Here is a 12,501-nt window from a genome sequence, read left to right as displayed (position 1 = left end):
GAATTTTTCAGAAAAAAAGTGATTCGTGATGGAATTCAAGCGTGATAGTGTGATTTCTTTATATTTTTATTTGGAAAACCACAAGTGGATGTCGTTAGAGCACTCCAGCATTTAAATGTGAATAAATCTTTTGTGTCTCGTACCATCGCTCGTAACCGTGATACTGGTAGCGTAGCTCGACGTCAAGGAATTGGACGGCAACATCAGCAGAAATTTGGTTCGAAAAGTACAGAAGCGAATTGATCGAAACCATTGCAGAGGCCGAAAAATGGCTCGCAATATTTCATTCTGTAAATGTTGAAAAATGAGCACAGGGTAAAGCCATTGAAATTCCGAAAAGTGCAAGAACTTACACCGCAACAAAAAGGCCGAAAGTGGTGAACGGCCGATTATGGTTTTCTCCGATGAGAAAGCATTCGTTGTCCAGCAGTTTGTAAACAAAATAAATGATCGTATTTACTTGCCATTACTTGCGTGGCCTTACTTGATCGTTGGCCACCAGAACTCATGCGCCGGTCATGGTGGTGGTGTAGGCCGCCATAACAGCCGATGGTCGCTCTCTGCTCGTATTAATCGACCGCGAAAATATTCTGGAGGGTATATTAAAGCCTTGGGCACGCAAACATTTTAGCCGCAGACCTTGGACATTCCAACAGGACTCAGAACCATCGCACTCAGCTCGCGCCACCCAAGAATGGTTACAAAATGAGGTTCCTTGCTTCATTTCCAGCACACAATGGTCACCAAATTCTCCGGATACCAATCCGTTGGACTATTGTGTCTGGAGTATTTTGGAAGGCAAGGTTGTCACTAAAAATACCAAAGTGTCGATCACCTCAAGCAAGTGCTTCGCCGGGAATGGTCCAAGATACCGCAGAACAGCGTTCGGGTAGCGTGTGATGGTCGCCTTTGGCACGGTATTCGGGTAGCGTTTTCGTGCCCAAGGCCACCAATTCGAACAAATCTAAAATTATTCTAAAATTTGATGCAATTTCCGATATTTTTTGCTTCATTCAATAAAATTTAAAAAAAAGAAAATATGGCGTTTGACTTTGTTGCAGTTTTTATATTTCATGCACTATACAGGGTGAGATCAAAAAAAAAATCAAACGCCATAATTTTTACATTTTTTTAATTTTGTTGAATTAAAGCAAAAAAAGTCGGAAACAGAATAAAGTTGTACAATTAAAAATATTTCTTGGAACAATAGATATACCGGGTGGAGTTTTACCAAATGGATAAATTCAGTGGAATATGGGAAAATCTATTCAATTTCGGCTGATACGTGATGGTGAGCAATAACCGTTAAATTGTATGAAGACACATGTCGAAGCTAAATAAAAATCTGAACCGATGTCGATGGAATTTGGCAGATGTATTTTCGAGCTGTATGTTTATCTGAAACTATTTTTAACAAAATTTGAAGAATTTGTTTTTAAGCTGAATTCCGTCAGAAGTGCCAAAATTCAGTCCATTTGGTCTGATATTGGCCATTTGGTGCATAATTAGCCGAAATCGGTTAAAGATATTTATGGGAGCTATATCTAAATTTGAACCGATTCTCATGCAATAGGTTTCGTCTTCGGGCCAAATAAATAATATTTGGAAAGTTTCATCTTAATCGCATGATAATTGCGACCTGCATTTTGTTCACAAAAATACATGGACAGATGCACTGACATGCATAAATCGACTCAGAAAGTGATTCTCTGAAGATCCTCAGAGGTAACTATGAGACTGTATCACTCCATGTTACAAACAAATGTAAAAAGACATAATACCCTTAACACTTTGTGGTGTAGTGTATAAAAAGTTATTTTATTTTTCCATGAAATTATTTAGTTATTTTTGGTTCCAAATAATCTTTGCCGAATGTTAACTGGCTTGTTATATACAGAATATCAAGTCGATATAATAAAATACTGAACTCTAGTGACTGAGAGTTTAAACTAGGCCAAACATAGAAACCAAACTATTTTTTTATTCTATTTATTCTTGACGCTGCTCATTTCCCATCAAAATTCAAATAACTATTCAAGTTAAAATATATATCCCACATACCCCCATATCAACAATAGAATGGCGATTATGATAATGTGTGTGAATTGACAACTACATACGCTCGAGCACATTCGCATTGTTATTTGAATTTATTTATAATTTTTTATTTGGCGTTTGCACAGTTTTATTATTTCTATTCTTAATCGCCTTCCGTTTATTGCCTTAGCGATTTAAGCGCGTACAATATAAATATTCCAATACTAATTTAATGCGAGCGATCTCCACGTTTTGTTTTTCCGGCGCACAGAGGCAGCAGCAACAACAACAACAAAAAAAGGAGAAATCCCATTAACACTTTGCAAACCACTTAACGGTAGAAACTAAATTTGTTTTGAACATTGAATTTTTACGAACATCATTTGCATACATATCCATCCACACACCTCCCGTACCCAAATAAAAACAACCCGTGCCAAACGTTTTCGAATCCACTGCTTGTATGTCGTTGCATGTTTTTGTCACACACACACGCACACATACGTACAGAGGACAACACTCGCTCACTCACTCTCTTACTCAATAACACGATTAGAGCATGAAACGTACTCGAATTGGGTTTAGCAGTAGTATTAGCAATTTTCAACATGTTTTCGTTTCAATCTAATAAATTTTGAAGCAAAACCAGTGCCGGCATAAGTGTGTGTGTGCGAGTGGGTAGTTGGGCATGAGTATGTCTGTGTGTGACTAGGTGTGTACATGTGTGGCAATTGACACCAGAGATGGGCATAATGCACTGTATTTTTAGTGCACTAATAATTTCACTATCACTATTCATTTAGTGGTAGTGCAATTTTTAATTCCACTACCACTAAAGGGTTAGTGGTAGTGAAAAATAAATTGCACTACCACTAACGCTTTAGTGATATTTAAAAAAGAATTGCACTACCACTAAATTTTAGTGGTAGTGAAATTTCAATAGCACTACCACTAAATTTAGTGGTATTTGAAAAAACTTGCACTAAATTAGTGGTATTTCATAAAAAATAGCACTAAATTAGTGCTATTTAGAAAAGTAATCAAATTTTATGAATATGTACTATATATTCTGGATTGTTGTTCCCTACTCACTTCAATAAAATTCATTATAGCTGGTATAATATTTATATACATAGTGCTTTTCTTGGCTTCGCCAAATTTTAGTGGTAGTGCAAATTTTTTTTTGAAAAATCACTAAATTTAGTGGTAGTGCTATTAAAATTTCACTACCACTAAAATTTAGAGGTAGTGCAATTTTTTTTTAAATATCACTAAAGGGTTAGTGGTAGTGCAATTTATTTTTCACTACCACTAACCCTTTAGTGGTAGTGGAGTTAAAAATTGCACTACCACTAATTATTTGATTCTTAGTGCACTAAAAATTTAGTGCAATATGCCCAACCCTGATTGACACATATGCCGCAGCATAATTGGTGATGGCATGTTGTAAAGTCACACGACATTCATATTTGACATCGTGAATTTAAAAGAGGGAAATCCAGTTATTGTAAGGATGGATTCAGGTATTATTTGGTAGATTCTATCAGAGAGTCAAAAGTTATAAGGCGACTAATATTCTCACGTATCCAGACCGTTTAAACCCTTAAAAGCTTTTTTATCCCCCAACGAAGGAAGACTCCACTCGAATAAAAGTATTTTAAAACTTTTGGATATCTCTCCTGTTTGGTGTAGACCCTAAATAGCGGTATTTTTCGATATATTTAAGGTATCGGACACCAATTTCCAACGATATAGTTATAATTAGATGCCTTGAAGTCTCTTCGAATAAAAAATCTCTTTTCTGAAAATTTTCATTAAAGGCCCTCGTTTTAACATAAGCTCCAAATCGCGGGACCGGTTGATTTTGATTAGATTAAATATGATATTTTGGCCCAGGTTCCAGAATATTCCTCACATAAAAGTATTTCTTATACCCTCCACCATAGTATGGAGGGTATATTAAGTTTGTCATTCCGTTTGTAACACCTCGAAATATACATTTTAGACCCCACAAAATATTTATATCCTTGATCAGCATAGAATTCTATGTCGATTTAGCGATGTCTGTGGAAATCATTCCAGGTTCCGAAGGTTGATAAAATTTTACTCAAAAGTGTATTACGTATGTAGGACTTTTGGTATTGTAGGTCAACGTTTTGGTATTGTCCAAATATAATGGTACTTTCCTTTTTTCGGTATTTATATGATTTGAGCGACAATATTCATCGGAATTGTTTCAAAAAAATCTGTTGTATTAGGGTCGCTATTCATGTATAACCGGGACATATGGAAGTGGTTTCGGATATGTGTGCAATAATTGTATGAAAAGTACTTAATTTCGGTTAATGAATAGAGCTTAAATCTTGAAATTTGATTTTTAGATTACTCTTGGTATCTAGAACCGAGATATGGAGGTAGATTTGGAAATGTGTACTACATTTATACTAAATGTACTAAATGGTCTTAAATTTGATATTGGTTGAAGGAATTTTGATATTGAAACTCTGTTTGTATTTGGTGGTGGTATTGCAAAGGCTTACTATAATTGTACAAAATATACTAAATGGTACTAATGGTACTAATTTTGGATCACTGTTGGTGTCTAGGATGGAGAGTTTATAGATAGATCTGAAGCTCTGAAATTTGATATTGAGGTCACTGTTGGTTTTCAGATGGAGTCGTTGAAATAGTTTTGAACCTCGGTAAACTTCAAAATAAAAAATGTTGAAGGCTTTTTGGTTTAAAAGTTAAGCGGTTTTCTATAATTCTTTCTGAAGAAGGCAAAACTGAAATAATCTATAGAACCTGGGAAGTTTACTTGAAGTTTTGATTAATAAATTTTATTAAACCAAACAAATTGTGCATTTTGACTACTACAAAGGCCTGTTCGATCGAATCTAAATGTTTAAGGTGGACTAAGTCTACCCCTGGCTATGTTGGTAGATCCCATACATATGTTTCATCCGAATTGGCGTTTTATTCCATCTCATACCAGATGTCATATATAGCCCAGAGATACTTCTCTCCAATTTTATCAGGATCGGTCCAGATTTGGATATATCTCCAAAGTATATCTCTGTCCGATTTCAATTTTATTGTGAGCCACACGAGCAATATTCGGTACATTCGACCGAATTCAGCCTAGGGACAAGTACTACAAATTTCATGAAAATCGCTTCAGATATAGCTATACCTCTTATACAGGGTAGGAAAAACTGCAACAAAGTCAAACGCCATAATTTTTAAAATTTTTAATCGTGATTGAGGAGGAAGCGAGGAATCTAATTTTGCAACAATTCTTGTGTGGCGCGTGCTGAGTCCTGTTGGAATGTCCAAGGTCTGCGGCCAAAATGTTTGCGTGTCCAAGGGTTTTACATACCCTACAGAATATTTTCGCGATAATATTTATTCTGAGGCCACGCTCGATTAATACGAGGGGAGAGCGACCATCGGCTGTTATGGCGGCCCACACCATCACCATGGCCGACGCTTGAGTTCTGGTGTCCAACCGAAGGTGTATATTTTCAGCTGACCTCTTTGGCAAGTAAACACGATCATTTTGTTTATTTAGGAGAAAACCAAATTCGGCAGTTCACCACTTTCGGCCAAGCGAAACAACTCTTGAGCTCTTTTGAGTCTATTCTCTTTCTGTTGCGGTATAAGTTATTGCACTTTTTGGAATTTCAATGTCTTTACCCCGAGCTCATTTTTCAACATTTGCCGATTGGAATATTGCGATATGTTCAGCTCACGAGACATTTCTCGGCCACTGCGACGCGGGTTTCGAGCAAGTCGCTTCTTTACTTTTCGATCCATTTCTGCTGATGTTGCTGTTTTCTTCCGTCCACTTCCTTGACGTCGGGCTACGCTACCAGTATCACGGTAGCGAGCGATGGTACGAGACACAAAAGATTTATTCACATTTAAATGCTGGAGTGCTCTAACGATAGCAACTTTTCCAGCCAAATATAAAGAAATCACACTATCACGCTTGAATTCCATCACAAATGGAACTTTCTGGAAAATTCTCACCAAAATGCTTTTGTACGCTTGTAAACAATATATTGAGCTGTCACTAGAATAATTTTAACAGATGTTGCACAAGTGGCTTAGAAATGACAGCAGTTTGAAGTTGGTTGCAGTTTTTTCATCTCACCCTGTAGGTACATATTTTGGTATAGTACCCACATAACGGGACCTCCAAGTCCACTTTCCAAGTAATATTCTCTGTATTGAGAAATTCAAAGTGGAGATAATCATATTGGGTAACGACAGCAAATTCTTTAAAGTTTGCAATGGGAACCCAAGACTCTTTTTAAATTTCCCACCCTCAACACAATGACCCGCAAATTGTTTCAAAGTGTAACTTGCACAGCTGTGGTATGGTCTCTTTCAAATTCCAGATTTTTTGGTGTTCTGTGTATATTGTGACAACATTCGGTTCAAATTGGGATAATGCAACCATAAAGCTCCCATTTTAAAATCACTCACAAATGTTTTAGTCGATCTCTCAAAATTTATAAAAAACTCGATTTGTGACTAGATAGTAGCCTGTGTCCGATTTGGACAAAGTCCCGATATATAGTTTTCAAATTTGGATTTTTGTCCATTTTATACCCTCCACCATAGTATGGAGGGTATATTAAGTTTGTCATTCCGGTTGTAACACCTCGAAATATACATTTTAGACCCCAAAAGGTATATGTATTCTTGATCAGCATAAAATTTTATGTCGATTTAGCGATGCCCGTCCGTGTGTGGAAATCACTCTAGCTTCCGAACGAAATGAAGTAGTTTAATAAAATTTAACCCTAATGTGTATTGTGTGTGCAGGACTTTTGGTATTGAAAATGGGTCATTTGGGCCCAAGTTTTGGTATAGCCACCATATAACGGTACCTTCCTTTTTCGGTATTTTGGTTATTTAAGCGACATTATTCACTGGAATCGTTTCAAATATGGTGTTTGAAGTTCGTAATGAATACTACAGCCTAAGACAGAAAATTGTCTTTGCAGGTCCACGTTATCGTATAGCCCCCATATAACGGTACCTCCCTATATTCGGTACTTTGATGATTTTAGCGACATTATTCACAGGAATCGTTTCAAATTTGGTATTTGAAGCTCGTAATGGATACCACAGCCTATGACGGAAAATTGTCTGCGCAGGTCCACGTCTTCGTATAGCCCCCATAAAATGGTATCTCTCTTTTGTCGGTATTTTGGCGATTTAGGCGACATTATTCACCGGAATTGTTTCAAATTTGGTATTTGAAGTTCGTAATAGATACTACAGCCAAAGACAGGAAATTGTCTGTGCAGGTCCACATTTTCGTATAGCCACCATATAACGGTACCCCCCGATTTTAGGTACGTTATTCACCGATTTTTTTTTTTCAAGTTTCGAATTTGAATATTCTAATGGCTTATGACAAAAGTTGACGCCTACATTCGGCATTTTTAAGATTTTAACAGAATTTTTAACGGATTTTATTATTTTAAAAATTGCCAAATTCGTTCCGAATTGTGGAGGGTATTGAAAGATCGGCTAGGCCGAACTTACAGCTGTTTTACTTGTTCAGATTCAATTCATGTATATATAATTGTGTATCCCACTGCAATGGGTTGTACACCTATCGTATAAAACCTCATACCGTGTCATCCCTGCAACATAAACGCATAAAACACGTCAACAAAAATTCATGTGTCAGTATGTGTGTGTGATTGTATTCGAAAATATTGCAACTGCCACTTTCTTGCATGTTCAGACGATTTGGTGTTTTGTCAGGAGATTGTGTCACCAATATTGTTTTGAGTTGCCGCTACTGCTGCTGCTGGAGTAGCTATTGCTGAGATAAAGCTATTTTCAATTTAAAACTTAATTTGCTATTTTGACAGGATGCCAGTAAAAATTTGTTGGTCCTTTAAGTGCCAGTGAGCGTTAGAGAGGTAGCGAGAAAAGAGGCTGAGTTAATAATTTCTTGGCAATTCTGTGCGGGACTGACTCTTTAGCCCGTCGGTTCTGTAAAAGTGAGGGTACCGGCGGGGAATACCCTCACATTGCCACTTGCTAAGAAAATCCATTAAAATTTTAGTCATTCTGTAAGCGTGTGTGTGTGAATTTTTGTATATTTAGGTTGTGTGTGTTCGGAAGTCTTTGTAATTGGATTTTGTGGCATTGTGCACGCGCTCATTCACAGCTCTCTTTTCGCAACACCAGCAATGTGTCTGTGTGTGTGTGTTAGCTGGTGTTTGCTAAGTAGGATCTACATCGGGGCTAATGTGTTTATGTGGGTGCCGTGTCATGACATTTGCACGAATTGCTGATGTAAAATACTCCACACAAGATGTTGTCACAAAAATATAGAGGTTGGGAGTTGGTTGGATTGGATGGCGGCAACGTCGATTTCGGTTTCCGAACCCCCCTCCAAAAAAAGGGGTACCAGAAAAAAAAACATGCTAGGAAATACTCACCTAATACCACCGCGACTGCTATCATAGTTTAGCAGACGTGTATTGTGCCGCCATGTTATGTACGACGTTGGCTGTGGTATTTTCGATATGACACATTGAAGTTCAATGGTACTGCCGGCTTTGTAATATTTCTCTGGTGTTGAGGAGCCACGTTCATCCAGTATTTCCACATGAGGAACTGTAAATATGCGAATAAATATGCATTAGTGGGTAGTTCGGTAAAAATGTAGTTATGTGGGTGAGAGCGGAAGGCAACTGAATGAATGAAAGACTAGAACACACCCAATATTTCCACATGAGGTATTGTAAATAACCGTATAAAACATGGATTAGTGTTAGTGACAGTGTTTGTTGTCAGTGATTGTGTTACTGATTAAATGAATGCATGACTGAATTGAACACTGAGAGAAAATTTAATATTTATTCAAAGAGAGGTTGACGAACAAAGAGAAGAGATACACAGTCGAAGAGCATTATTATTGATGTGACCCACATTAAAGGTGGAAAGTTTGTAAACAAATTTGCCAGCAATGATAAATAATTTTCAAAAAAAGTAAAAAAGATGTAAGTTCGGCCGGGCCGAACTTTGAATGCCTTCCACTATTTGAAACGAATTTGGCAATTCTCAAAAACAATAAAATCCGTTAAAAATTCTGTTAAAATCTTAAAAATGCCGAATGTAGCTGTAATATTAGGGTCTATACGACGACATGGACCTGCTATTACAATATTCAAATGCGAAACTTAAAAAAGGTAATAATGTAGAAAAAATCATGAAAATACCGAAAAAAGGGAGGTATCGTTATATGGGGGCTATACGAAGACGAGAACCTACACGGCCCATTTTTTGTGTTAGGCTGTAGTATCCATTACGAATTTCAACTACCAAATTTTAAACAATTCCGGTAAATAATGTCGCTAAAATGATCAAAATACAGAATATCGGGAGGTATCGTTATATGGGGCTAAACGAAGACGTGAACCTGCATGGCCCATTTTCTGTCTTAGGCTGTAGTATCCATTACGAACTTCAAATACCAAATGTGAAACAATTCCGGTAAATAATGTCGCTAAAATCATCAAAATACCGAATCTTGGGGGGTACCGTTATATCGGGACTATACCAAAACGTGGTATTACATGGCTCAATACCAAAAGTCCTGCAGACATAACATATACTTGAGTAAAATTTTACAAATCTACTTCAATTCGTTCGGAAGCTAGAGCGATTTCCACAGACGGACAGACTGACAGACGGACGGACATCGCTAAATCGACATAGAATTTTATGCTGATCAAGAATATATTTGTATTTGTATTTCGAGGTCTTACAAACGTAATGACAAACTTAATATACCCTCCATACTATGGTGGAGGGTAAAAAAAAAACATTAAAAAAGTATTAGCTGGTTTTGCCGACCCTCAGCCAATATCTGGTTATTTAAATATATTTTGACTTCTGTTATGATTATTCAAAGTGTTGACTCTCCATGGAGCAGGTTCCGAAGGAATTGGCCAATATTATTTATTTCGCATCGGACCTAAATAAATATCATATAAATATTGCGACATGCAAGGTATTGTTTACTTCCTTCACAGTTTTCAGAAAATGTTAAAATGTGCTTGAGGTACCAGATATAGTATATAGTATATATAAACCCCATATTCACCACATGTTTCTGGTCGAGAGAAATATTTAGACATATAAAGTTGTAAAGAATCGCTGACTTGTTTCGCAAGTTATGTCAGATAAAAGTATTGGAAATTATGACCTTTTTTCTGAAGTACCAGAAGGAGTTTGCAGATATATATCATCTTCACAACAGATCTTGTGTTAGCAAAAATATTTGTGTGTGTGTGAAATTTGAAGAGAGTTGGATGCTTATAACGCTTTCTTTGAGCGTTTTGTTTTCACAATCTTGTACCCTATGTGAGGGAGGTACCAGAAGAAATGGTCCGATCTCTACCGTCTTTATAACAGATCTTGTTTTGATAGAAATATTGAGATGTGCCAAGTATGAATGGGATCGGATGTAGATTTCGCATTTTATTCAATATTTTGACCCTTTGTGGAGGAGGTACCAGAAAGAGTGAACAGATATATCCCATCTTCACAGCAGATCTTGGATAATAATTTCGGAATAATAATCGTTTTGGTTATTCGAAACTTTGATCCTTTGTGGAGGAGGTACCAGAAGGAATGGTTCGATCTCTATCATCTTTATAACAGATCTTTTGTTGATGGAAATGTTGAGATGTACCAAATCTGAATGGAATCGGATGTTAACTTCGCGTTTTATGAGCTTCATGAATATTCAAAATTTTCACCCTTTGTGGAGGAGGTACATGAGTGGACCGACATATTCCATCTTCACACTAGACCTTTGGTTGAAAAAGCTATTGCGATGTGTGTTATTTGAATCACATTTTGTAAGAGTTATACTTATATAAAATTTTGAGCCTTTGTGGGGGAAGTACTTGATGGAGTGGACCGATATTGTCCATTTTCGCATCTGACCTAGCATTGATGCAAATTTTATGATTTCCAAAGTTGGAGTCAAATCGGATTATCCTTTCTCTTTCTGTGCAGTAAAATATTTTTTCTTTTGAAAATGTCTCCCTTTTGTGGGGGAGGTACCGGAAAGAGTGTGCCTATATTGTCCATCTTCGAGCTCGATCTGAGTTTGATAAAAATATAACGATGTACCAAGTTTGGACCACATCGGATACTACCTTCGAGAGTTATCGTGCGCACCACCCACCCAGACAGACGGTGAAAGTAATTGGCTGACTGACTGACTTTGCGATTCATCAACGCCCAGGCGAATTTTGAAATTTTGGGTGAGGATCACTCTTGCTCGGAAGGGGTGGGATAAGGCATTCGTACTAGAACAGTACAGAAAGTATTAAATGGTACTAAATATCGTACCCGTTGTATTTGAGGAAGCATTAGGGCTAGAGCTCTTAAATTTCGAATGAGGGTTACTGATGCAGTGTTGCTGATAGATGTACCAAAGGGTTTTTGGAGATTCGCACTAGAGGTGTACGGAAAGTACTAAAATGTACTACATTCGGTATCATTTCGTAGCATGTGAATCAAGGTTGAGGAGTAGAGTCGATATAAGGAAGTAGTTTTGGAAGTGTGTACTCATGTATACGAAAAGTACTAAACTGTACTAAATTTAGTAAAATTTGAATTTGGAAGAACGGGTGGAGCTGGAATCGTGAAATTTGCAAATAACATTACTGGCGGAGTGTAGGATTGGGATATAGAAAAAATGTTCGAAATTTGTACTTATGTGCACGAAAAGCAATAAATGGTAATAAATTTGTTAAAATTTCGATTTGGGTGAACCGATAGACTTGAAATTCTGAAATTTTAAAATAAGATTACTATTGCATTCTGGGACTGAGGAATGTAGGTAGTTTAGGAAATTCGTGCTTATATGTACTAAATTGTACTTAATTTGATACAATTTAAATTTTGGGTGAACCAATAGAGCTACCATCCTGGAAAATTGGAAATAAGATTACTGGCAGAGTGTAAGATTGGCATTTGGCATTTTGGAAATTCGAACAGAAGTGTAATAAATTGTACTGAATTTGGTACAATTTGGATTTGGGTGTACCGATAGAGCTGGTATCCTGAAAATTAGAAAGTAGCCAACTGTCGGAGTGAAGGATTGGGATATGTAGGTAGTTTTGGAAATTTGTACTTATATGTACTAAATGGTAAAATTCGTACAAATTGGAATTGTGATAAACTGATGGAACCGGAATTCAGAAATTTGGAATGAGATTCACTGATGGAGTGCAGGATAGATGCACCAGAAGTTTAGTAGAAATTCGAATTTTAAATGTAGTAAAAGAAAAATTTGGTATTAAGAGATATATGGAGGTGGTTTTGGAAGTGTGTATTATAATTGTACGAAAACTACTAAATGGTAATACATTCGGTATTGGGTGAAGAGATATGGCTGGAATCCTCGAA

The 12,501-nt window shown here is 36.8% G+C and overlaps 1 pseudogene; it reads right to left on the bottom strand.

The window, feature by feature from the left end:
- LOC101892934 (uncharacterized) overlaps window positions 1-12,501 on the bottom strand; it is a 162,394-nt pseudogene that overhangs the window by 60,638 nt on the left and 89,255 nt on the right.

The sequence above is a fragment of the Musca domestica genome, unplaced genomic scaffold (genome assembly GCF_030504385.1).
Source record: "Musca domestica strain aabys unplaced genomic scaffold, Musca_domestica.polishedcontigs.V.1.1 78, whole genome shotgun sequence".
Lineage (NCBI taxonomy): Eukaryota > Metazoa > Arthropoda > Insecta > Diptera > Muscidae > Musca > Musca domestica.
Note: the sequence above shows the minus strand (reverse complement) of the source record. Positions and strands in the feature narration are given on the sequence as shown.